Genomic DNA, 11,370 nt, shown 5'->3' with positions numbered 1-11,370 from the left:
CTTCCCACCCATGGGTCCCATCTCTGAGCTTTAATAAAATCACCTTTTTGCACTGGAGATGTCTCAAGAATTCCTTCCTGACCTTCCACTCCGGACTCACCACACGGAGAAAAACTACGTCAGGTCCCGCCTGTGAAGTTTCCTCCATGCCCACGGGGGGCGGTCAAGACTTTCTCTGGGCCAGGGAATGATGTCACAAGATTATTGTTTTACAGAAACTCCTCTGTAATCATCCCCAGATTTAGGACTGCAGAGACCAATAAAACAGCAACAACGAGAACACCAAAAATTCTTTAAAAGCTAAACACACATACATGCTATAGCTTATCAATTCCATCCCTTGGTATCTACCCTCCAGAAATCCATATATATATTCACCATAAGACATGACAAGAGGAGTGCCTGGGTGGCTCAGTGGGTTAAGCCTCTGCCTTTGGTTCAAGTCATGGTCTCAGGGTCCTGGGATCAAGCCCCGCATCAGGCTCTCTGCTCAGCGGGGAGCCTGCTTCCTTCCCCCTCTCTCTCTGCCTGCCTCTCTGCCTACTTGTGATCTCGCTCTGTGTCAAAAAAAAAAAAAAAAAAAAGACACGACAAGAATGTTCTTAGCAGTAGACTACGATAGCTCCAAACGGGAAACCAGTTATGTTCGTCTGAGGTAGAATGATAAAGACGTCATACAACATTCGTACTGTGATATCTCAGATCACAGAAACTCACCAAACATAATGAAGAACAAAAGAAGCCAGACACTACGGAGTCCTTGCTGTATGACTCCATCTGTATGAGGTAGAGACAGAGGTCAGCCCTGACAGAGGTCAACTGCTGTTAGAGTCGGGTTATTAGTAACTCTGGAGGGGAGCCTGGAGGCTGGAAACACCAGAGGCTTCATGGGGTGCTGGGACTTTTGCAGTTCGTAACCCATGTATCGTACAAGGGTGTGTTGAGTTTGTGAACATTCATCGAGCTGTACATTGAGGAGTACGTGGACTTTTCTGTATCATGTTCTACTTCCAAAAAATTAACTTAAAAATACTTTGCGGGGACACCTGGGTAGCACGGTCGGTTGAGAACCCAACTCTTGATTTTAGCTCAGGTCATGATCTCAGAGTCATGAGATTGAGTCCTACATCGACTCCACGTTCAGCACAGAGTCGACTTAGGACTCTCTCTCCCTCTCCCTGTGCCCCGCCCTCTAAAATAAATATAAATATTTTAAAAAGAAAGAAAGAAAGGAAGGAAGGAAGGAAGGAAAGCATCTGACTCTTGATCTCAGTTCAAGTCTTGATCTTGGGGTCATAATTCAAGTCCCACATTGGGCTCCACAAGGGCATGGAGGCTACTGAAAACAAAACAAAACAAATGTTTGCACCTAGACCTAGAATTGCCAGATTTTTTTTTTTAAGATTTTATTTATTTATTTGACAGAGAGAGAGAGTGCACGAGCAGGCAGAGAAGCAGAGGGAGAGGGAAAAGCAGGCTCCCCACTGAGCAGGAACACTGATGTGGGGCTCAATCCCAGGACCCGGGATCATGACTTGAGCTGAAGGCAGACACTTAACCGACTGAGCCACCCACATGCCCCTGCCAACTTGTTATTTTGCAAGTGAGGCTATTATGCCAGAAAGGAGAAGTAGTCATGATTACAGGATGCATGACCTTTCTGGAAACGCAATTGACTTGCCTTTTGAAATCTTTCTACATCATCTTTATGTGAACTGGAGTTGGACCTTACTGGTCTATGTACGAAGTAGGTTGGCCGGGGAAGAAGTAAGTCCATACAAGGACAATGGCAGTCTTCATGATGTGGTGGTGACCGTGGGAGGGTGAGGCAGGGCTGGGGAGATGATGTCTCAACTTAGAATCAGTGGGACTTGTTGGCAATTTGGGTTTGAGGGTGATTGAATTTCTCTTTGCTTGGGAACCTGGAAGATGGTGACGCTGTTACTTGAGACAGAAAATAAAGGAGAAACCCATTGAGGGAGGTATTAAATTTCATCACAGGCGTGTCACACGTTAAGTACCTGCTAAATCATACAAGAGTATTTGTCCAGGAGGCAGTTGGTAAAGTGGGTTGGGAGGGGTCAAAGACAAAAACTTCAGGACTAAAACTTTAAAAGTCTCAGAAGAAAGCACTGGGGAAAAAAGTCTTCATGAGGGACGCCTGGGTGGCTCAGTTGGTTAAGCAGCTGCCTTCGGCTCAGGTCATGATCCCAGCGTCCTGGGATCGAGTCCCCCATCAGGCTCCTTGCTCGGCAGGGAGCCTGCTTCTCCCTCTGTCTCTGCCTGCCTCTCTGCCTGTGCTCGCTCTCTCTCCCTCTCTCTCTGACAAATAAATAAATAAAATCCTTAAAAAAAAAAAAAAGTCTTCATGACATTGCATTTGATGACTGCATGGACATGATGCCCCATGCAGAGGCAACAAGAGAAAAAATAAAATCGAACTTCCTTACAACTGAGAACTTTTAGGCATCGAAGGATAGGTATCAAGAACAAGAAAAGACAACCTGCTGACTGTGTATTTATGGGGTTAGTGTCTAGAATATATAAAGAACGCCTAAAACTTAACAATAAAACACCAAACAACCCGATTCAAATATGGACAAAGGACTTGGACATTTCTCCAAAGAATATATACAAATGGCCAGTAAGCCCATGAAAAGGTCCTCAACAACATTAGTCTTTAGAGAAATACAAACCATGGGGCGCCTGGGTGGCTCAGTGGGTTGAAGCCTCTGCCTTCGGCTCAGGTCATGATCCCAGGGTCCTGGGATCAGCCCTGCATCCCGCTCTCTGCTCATCAGGGAGCCTGCTTCCCTTCCTCTCTCTCTGTCTGCCTCTCTGCCTACTTGTGATCTCCGTCTGTTAAAAAAATAAATTAAAAAAATCAAAAGAAATACAAACCAAAACCACAATGAGATTCCATTTCCCATGTACTAGGATGGCTATAACCGAAAATACAGAAAAGATGGTCAAGTATGTAGAGAAATCGGAACCCTTGTGCCTTGCTGGTGAACTGTAAAATGGTGGTAGTCACCATGTGAAACAGTTTGGCCCTTTCTCAGAAGGTTAAACACACAGCTACCATGTGACCCAGCAATTCCACTCCTAGGTGTATATCCAAAAGAAGAACTTAAACAGATGGACTTGTACACCCATGTCCACAGAAGCATTATTCACAACAATCACACGGTGAAAAGAACCCAGGCGTCCATCAACAAATGAACACATAAACAAAATGCATATGTGTATGTGTGTATGTCATTCAGCATAAAAAGGAATGACATTTTCATACATGCTACAGTGTGAAGGGACCTTGAAAACATGCTTAGCGAAATAAGTCAGCTACAGGTCAACCATTATATGATTCCACTTAGAGGAGGTCCCTAGACTCGGCAAATTCATAGAGACAGAAAGTAGATTTGAGGTTCTGAGGGCCTGAGGGGGAAAAGGATTGGGGAGTTATTAATTAACGGATAGAGCTTTTGTTGAGTATGATGAAAACTTTTGTATGTCGATAGTGATGATGGTTGTACAGCATTCTAAATGTGCTTAATACCTCTCATTGTACATTTACAAATGGTTAAAGTGATAGATGTGCTATGTGTATTTTATTTTTTTAAAGATTTTTTTAAATTTATTTGACAGACAGAAAGAGATCACAAGTAGGCAGAGAGGCAGGCAGAGAGAGAGGAAGAAGCAGGCTCCCAGCTGAGCAGAGAGCCCAATGCAGGGCTCCATCCCAGGACCCTGAGATCATGACCTGAGCCGAAGGCAGAGGCTTCAACCACTGAGCCACCCAGGCACCCTGTGCTATGTACATTTACACACACACACACACACACACAGAGCAGGCAATAAAAGAGTCTGGAACTCAGGAAGAGGTCAGGGCTGGTGATGGTCATGTGAAGTTGAGCCGCTCTCTTTGGAGCTAGAGTCTTAAGGCCAAGTTCACCCAGGCGGATCACACAGCAAGAAAGCAAGACCAAAGACTAAAGTGCAGCAAATATTTACTTGTAAGGACTACAGGGGAGCAGGAAGAAGGAAGAAGAGAAGCGGAGCTAGCAAGAGGTGTAAAAGGAACAGCTGGGGACGCAAAAGTAGGAAGAAGGGAGGGGAGCCAGGAGAGGCATCATGCGGCCACTGAGAAGGGTCAGCAGGTGATGAATGATGTCCAGGGCCACTGCCACTTCAAGTTCATCAGGGAAGAAGGGATTGAAAGAAGGAAGCCTTGCATGAGGTCCTTGGTCACCTTAGCATGAGTCGTTTTACTTTTTTTTTTTTTTTTTTAAGATTTTATTTATTTATTTAAGGGAGAGAGGGGAGTGGGAGCACGAGGGGGGCGCCAAAGGGCAGGGGCAGAGGGAGAAGCAGGCTCCCTGCTCAGCAGGGAGCCCAGTGCGGGACCCAATCCCAGGACCCCGGGATCACAAGCTGAGTTGAAGGCCAACGACGATGAACTGACTGAGCCGCCCAGGCGTTCCCAGCGTGAGTCCTTTTAGTGGTCGAGGTGGAAGCAGCTCAGTGGCCTGAGTGATGAATGGACGGTGAAGAAGCGGAAAAATCAATCACGTTTGCATAACTGTAAAAAATAAAGCGGATCAAAGAGAAGGGGAAAGAGCATGTAACGGCTTGAGAGGAAAGTGGGCCAAAGGAGTTGGGTTTGTTTGCTGAAGATCTAGGTGCTCCGAAGATGGAAAGAAGGGGGGAAAGATGGTCCAGAGTCTCAGAAGAGGCAGGAGATCAAGGCGTGTCAAAAACTGAAAGGATGGGGGCGCCTGGGTGGCTCAGTGGGTTGGGCCACTGCCTTCGGCTCAGGTCATGATCTCAGGGTCCTGGGATCGAGTCCCGCATCGGGCTCTCTGCTCAGCAGGGAGCCTGCTTCCCTCTCTCTCTCTCTCTGCCTGCCTCTACATCTACTTGTGATTTCTCTCTGTCAAATAAATAAATAAAATCTTTAAAAAAAAAACAAAACTGAAAGGATGCATCTACACTGGTGAGATCAAAGAATGCCCCTTCCTGTAAGGGTGGACAAGGATGCCATCACAGGAGAGGGGTCTCGCTTTCAGAGCCAGAAACGAAGACGTGTCAGTCTGAAAAATGCAAGTGTACTTCCAGGAACAAAACCCACAATGGCCCCCAATGCTTCTCAAACTTCAACACGCACTCGAATCATTCAACATCTTGTTAAAAGACAGATTCTGGGGACGCCTGGGTGGCTCAGTTGGTTAAGCAGCTGCCTTCGGCTCAGGTCATGATCCCAGCGTCGTGGGATCGAGTCCCACATCGGACTCCTTGCTCAGCAGGGAGCCTGCTTCTCCTTCTGCCTCTGCCTGCCATTCTGTCTGCCTGTGCTCGCTCTCTCTCCCTCTCTCTCTCTCTCTGATAAATAAATAAAAATCTTTAAAAAAAAAAATAAAAATAAAAAAAATAAAAGACAGATTCTGATCGAGTGGGTCTGAAAATCTGCATTGCAAGCAAGCTTCCCGGTGAGACAGATACTGTGATCTGTGGACCACAGACTGGTGTCCAGTGTGGCTCTCAAGCTTTCAAATGTGACATGTCTGAATTAAGATGTCTTCTTTTTTTTTTTTTTAAAGATTTTATTTATTTATTTGACAGAGAGAGAGATCACAAGCAGGCGGAGAGTCAGGCAGAGAGAGAGAGAGAGAGAAGCAGGCTCCCGCCAAGCAAAGAGCCCGATGCGGGGCTCGATCCCAGGACACTGAGATCATGACCTGAGCCGAAGGCAGCGGCTTAACCCACTGAGCCACCCAGGCGCCCTCTTATCGCCTTATTAATCTTAATATGTTGCTTTGTTCAGTGTTTCTCTACTTGGTGCCAAGACTCCATTGCTGCAATGACTTTCACCACGACAGATGATCCTGACCACACAGAGACACTTCTTCACTGTCAAGCGCTGGATTCAGCTGCCTCCACCTTTTGTAACTCCCCTATATGTTCCTCAACTGATCAATGTTGACCCCAGTAGGTAGGGACAGCTCTACGCCCCTATTTAGCAGAAAGAAGTTACAGAAGATGATACCTTGATACCTTCCACCTTCAACCACCTTAAAGATTTAAGGGTCAAAATTGTTCAGGGGGGAATGATGAGGGAGCAGGAGGCTGACTGAGGACAAAGCAAAAGCTGGTACCTTGCACCCCCTCTCCATCCGCTCCCCCTCAGTAATATGTGTAGCATTCCTCAGGCACCCTGACCTTATCAATAGCACAAATTTCTAGAGGCAAATAAACTCTGTTTTTCAGCCCTAAATAAAGTTAAATGTCTTCTAAACCTAAATCTCACTAACCAAGACAATTGATAAGAGATTGTGACATCCCACCAAAAATCTCCCAACTATCTTCATGTTAATGGCTGGTCTAAAGACAACATTGATCAAGCCACACCGGCAAGGCCTTCGATATCTTGGCACCTTGTAGGCCCTCCTTAACATATGAAAACTCCGTTGAAACCTCCCTTCCTCTCTCCTTCCCTAAGTGCAGGGTACATAACCTGCCATCCCTCACAACCCGGGGCAGCAGCTCTGCCTGCCCACGGGTCCTGTCCCCGTGCTTTAATAAACCACCATTTTGCACCAAAGATGTCTCAAGAATTCTTTCTTGGTCATCGGTCTGGACCTCAGCCCACTGAACCTCACCTAGGTTCTAGAACTTCATCAATATATACAATGGAATATGACTCAGCCATCAGAAAGGATGAATGCCCACCCATTTGCATCGGCATGAACAGAGCTAGAGGGGATTATGCTAAATGAAGTAAGTTAAGCAGAGAAAGACAGTTCTCATATGGTTTCACTCGTGTGTGGAACATAAGGAATAGCATGGAAGACCACAGGGGAAGGGAGGGAAAAGTGAATGGGAAGAAATCAGAGAGGGAGACAGACTGAGAGTTACCGAAGGGAGGTGGGTGGGGAGCTGGGGTAACTGGGTGAGGGGTATTAAGGAGGTCATATGTTGGAATGAGCACTGGGTCTCATAACTAATGACTCAGTGAACATTACAACAATGACCTAGGATGTACTATAGGTTGGCTAACTGACCGTAATAATAAAGTTTAAGGGCAAAAGGCAACCTTAGCCCAGCCCCCAGGATCCTGTGAGTCCACTTCAACATATAAAAACTCCTTTGGAGGGCGCCTGGGTGGCTCAGTGGGTTAAAGCCTCTGCCTTTGGCTCGGGTCGTGATCCCGGGGTCCTGGGATCGAGTCCCGTGTGGGGCTCTCTGCTCAGTGGGGAGCCTGCTTCCCCCTCTCTCTCTGCCTCTCTGCCTACTTGTGATCTGTTTCTCTGTTAAATAAATCTTAAAACAAACAAACAAACAAACAAACAACTCCTTTGGAGGGCAGCTGGGTGGCTCAGTCGGTAAAGTGTCTGCCTTAGCTCAGGTCATGATCCCGGCATCCTGGGATTGAGCCCCACATCAGGTTCCCTGCTTAGCGGGGAGCCTACTTCTCCCTCTCCCTCTGCAGCTCCCCCTGCTTGTGCTCCCTTGCTCTCTGTGAAATAAGTAAAATCTTAAAAAAAAAAAATGAAAATATAAAAATTCCTTTAGAAAATTTATCTCTAAACCTCCCAAGATATATGTTGGAAATCATACGCCCCACCAATACACATCTGAAGGGTGTCCTAACTAAGGTTTTTTTTTTTTTAATTTTTTAAAGATTTTATTTATTTATTTGTCAGAGAGAGAGGGAGAGAGAGCGAGCACAGGCAGACAGAGAGGCAGGCAGAGGCAGAGGGAGAAGCAGGCTCCCTGCCGAGCAAGGAGCCCGATGTGGGACTCGATCCCAGGATGCTAGGATCATGACCCGAGCCAAAGGCAGCTGCCCAACCAACTGAGCCACCCAGGCATCCCCTAACTAAGGTTTTTTAAGACAATAATGAATGACCTTTTCCTAACAATAGCTAGGTCCTTCAAGGTCCTAGAAACCTTGCTTCCAAAGTTCCTTAGAGACTTAGGCTCTCCCTAACCCCCTGCCAACTTGGAAGTATATAATGGGCCACTACTCATGACCCCAGTGCCACTTTTCCTGCCCATGGGTCCTGTCCCAGTACTTTAATAAAACCACTTTTCTGCACCAAAGACGTCTTGACCATTTGTTGCGAACCCCACCCCCTCAAACCACATCCACGACGACCATGGCTGTCAAACCACCAGCACCTTCCTGCCCTGCGCCTCTTGTCTTGGGCTATAGGCTCCCTGGGAAACGGAATCTGCATGTCTGAGAAGTGCACCCAGCAAGCCCTATGGGGCAGTGCTCCCAGGAGGCGGGGCAGGGCCTGGGCAGAAGTGGAGCTGTTCTGCAGCGGGAGGGGGGCGGGGCTTACCCAATTCTGTAGGAACTCAGGAGCCAAGATAGTCCTTGAGAGCTGGTCCTAAATCAAGGTAAGGGTGGGGGGTGCCCTTTGTAACCCTGTGTGGACCAGTCACTGGCCCTGAACTGCCCTGGGGAGGGCAAGTCTCAGAGAAGAACTCAGCTAGCTGAGCCATCACAGCCAACACGGGACTCGAGCAGGTGGAGGTTGGTGCCTCTGCGCCCGTGGGATTGTGGGTGGCGCACCATAACACCCGCTACCCTCCCTGAGGGCAGCCTGATGGACTCCCCCTGCTCTCTGTACCTCTTCTCTTTCTCCCACTACCTAGGCTGCAGGGGTGGGTGATGGTCATACCACAGCTCCTAATTTAAAACGACAACAACAATAGTAATAATAACGTTGCATTCTAAAGACGAGCCCAGAGTAAGGCTAAAATGTCAAATGTAATTCCGAATTTCTGGAGTAGAGACCCTGGCCCCACTTGGGTCAGATTGCCCAGACCAGTTATTGATTCTGGCCTGGGGACAGAGTCCAAAATACAAATATAGTTGCCAACAGCCTCCCCTTGTGACTGCATGGTGGGGAGAGAGGACAGATTCCCCCCAAGGAGAATTACTATGTCAGGCCTAAAATTAGGAGGTCCTACAATGAGTAAGAGCCTTTGCACTGATGTCATAACAGAGGTTCGGGCTTGGGAGGGCGAAAGTGTGACATTCGTGGAAATTCGCACACTTATTTATTCACTAAATATTGACTAAGCACCTGCTAGTTACAACTGTGAGGAAAGCAGCTCCCGCCATGATGGGGCTGACATTCTGAGGGAAGAGGACAGGCCCTGAACAAACATGCAGGTGCCTGAGGTGGTAAGAAGTCCCACAGAGGGGCGCCTGGGTGGCTCAGTGGGTTAAGCCTCTGCCTTCGGCTCAGGTGGAGCCCCGCATCGGGCTCTCTACTCCGCGGGGCGCCTGCTTCCCCTCCTCTCTCCCTCTCTGCCTGCCTCTCTGCCTACTTATGATCTCTCTCTCTGTCAAATAAATAAATAAAATCTTAAAAAAAAAAAAAAAAGAAGTCCCACAGAGATACGCAAAGCCAGAAAGAGATCACTGGCCAGGGCAGGTGAGCATGGGGGCTGCTCTTTCTACGGGTGTCGCCTTCACTTTTGAACAAAGACTGGAGCGAGGGGCAGGGAGTCGCCCTGGTGTGCCTGACGTGGGGCAGAAGCGCCCGCCACACTGGGAGTGGGGCTGGAGGGGAGGAATGGTGTCACCAAGGGGCAGGGCCAGATCCCACGTGACCTTGAGAGCTGTGGGGAGCCCTTGGGCTTTCTGTGGGATAGGAGGGTGGGCTGGGAAGTGGGAAATAAAAGCAAAAGAAAAAAATTTAAGTTTCCTTATTGCCTACAGCCCCCTGACAAGTCCTTGAAACAGGCAGAGTGACCTTCCTCTGGGAGTTCAGCTACCTCGATATTAACACTTTGCTAAGGGAAAGGGCAACTTGACCTTGACTCAACCTCCCAACCTCCGGGATCCTAGGAGTCTCCTTTAACAGGTAGAATTCCCTTTGGAAACGTCCTTTATCTCTAGCTCCCCTCACGCAAGAGATCTGTTGGCCATCATCCCCCAAGCATATGACCCACTGATATATTTCTGAAGGGTCTCTTGGACTGGGGTTTTACAGCAGTAAATGATCTTTTCCTAATAACATCTCACCCCTCAAGGTCCTGGAAACCTTGCTTCCAAATTCCTTAGAGACTTAGGCTCTCCCTACCCCCTCCCAACCTGAAAGCGGATCATTAGCCCCTCCTCACAACGCCTGTGCGGCTCTTTCTGCCCACCAGTCCTGTCCGCAAACCGCGTCTTTGCATCCAAGGCATCTCAGGAATTCTTTCTCGGCCGTCGGCTCCAAACTCCGATGTCTTTCCTACGTCAGGCCAGGAGTTGTTGCAGAAGAGACTAAAGAAATATGGTGGATGGACCCTGAGCAGAAGGCAAGTGGAGGACAGAGCAGAAGCTGACACCCAGCAGTCCCCCCCCCCCCCCGGCCGTAATCCCGGGTGGGATCTGTGTGACACTCCTCAGGCACCCCCGGCTGCCTTAAAACTAAGGGACGGAAAAAAACCAAAAACACCAAATGGTTCCCTGATAGAGATCATATCCAGCAAGACTTGAGTCTTCCCTAGTCTACAAATTGTCTTAGCAATTGACATGAAAAAAAAAAAATTCTTTTCAATAGCCTAACTTCCAGAAGGAAACTCCCAACTATCTTAATGTCCCTTTTCTCAAACCTCCCCCAACGCCCAAGCATTTAATCAGCCACTCCTCACGTTCCCAGGGCAACAGCTCTTCCCACCCATGGGTCCCATCTCTGAGCTTTAATAAAATCACCTTTTTGCACTGGAGATGTCTCAAGAATTCCTTCCTGACCTTCCACTCCGGACTCACCACACGGAGAAAAACTACGTCAGGTCCCGCCTGTGAAGTTTCCTCCATGCCCACGGGGGGCGGTCAAGACTTTCTCTGGGCCAGGGAATGATGTCACAAGATTATTGTTTTACAGAAACTCCTCTGTAATCATCCCCAGATTTAGGACTGCAGAGACCAATAAAACAGCAACAACGAGAACACCAAAAATTCTTTAAAAGCTAAACACACATACATGCTATAGCTTATCAATTCCATCCCTTGGTATCTACCCTCCAGAAATCCATATATATATTCACCATAAGACATGACAAGAGGAGTGCCTGGGTGGCTCAGTGGGTTAAGCCTCTGCCTTTGGTTCAAGTCATGGTCTCAGGGTCCTGGGATCAAGCCCCGCATCAGGCTCTCTGCTCAGCGGGGAGCCTACTTCCTTCCCCCTCTCTCTCTGCCTGCCTCTCTGCCTACTTGTGATCTCGCTCTGTGTCAAAAAAAAAAAAAAAAAAAAGACACGACAAGAATGTTCTTAGCAGTAGACTACGATAGCTCCAAACGGGAAACCAGTTATGTTCGTCTGAGGTAGAATGATAAAGACGTCATACAACATTCGTACTGTGATA

At 47.8% G+C, this 11,370-nt stretch overlaps 1 long non-coding RNA gene across 2 annotated transcripts; it reads right to left on the bottom strand.

Annotated features, from left to right (window-relative positions):
- Positions 1–4,367: 4,367 nt before the first annotated feature.
- Positions 4,368–11,068, bottom strand: LOC122891632. 2 transcript variants are annotated; one of them, XR_006381301.1, is made up of 3 exons: positions 10,718–11,068; positions 10,141–10,285; positions 4,368–4,579 (listed from the first exon to the last, which is right to left on the bottom strand). It is a non-coding gene; the product is annotated as an uncharacterized LOC122891632 (long non-coding RNA). The 2 variants fall into 2 exon arrangements; XR_006381300.1 differs by having other exon boundaries at positions 10,168–10,285.
- Between the last annotated feature and the right edge of the window lie 302 nt (positions 11,069–11,370).

The sequence above is a fragment of the Neovison vison genome, chromosome 12 (genome assembly GCF_020171115.1).
Source record: "Neovison vison isolate M4711 chromosome 12, ASM_NN_V1, whole genome shotgun sequence".
Lineage (NCBI taxonomy): Eukaryota > Metazoa > Chordata > Mammalia > Carnivora > Mustelidae > Neogale > Neogale vison.
This window is presented reverse-complemented; position numbering and strand designations above follow the sequence as displayed.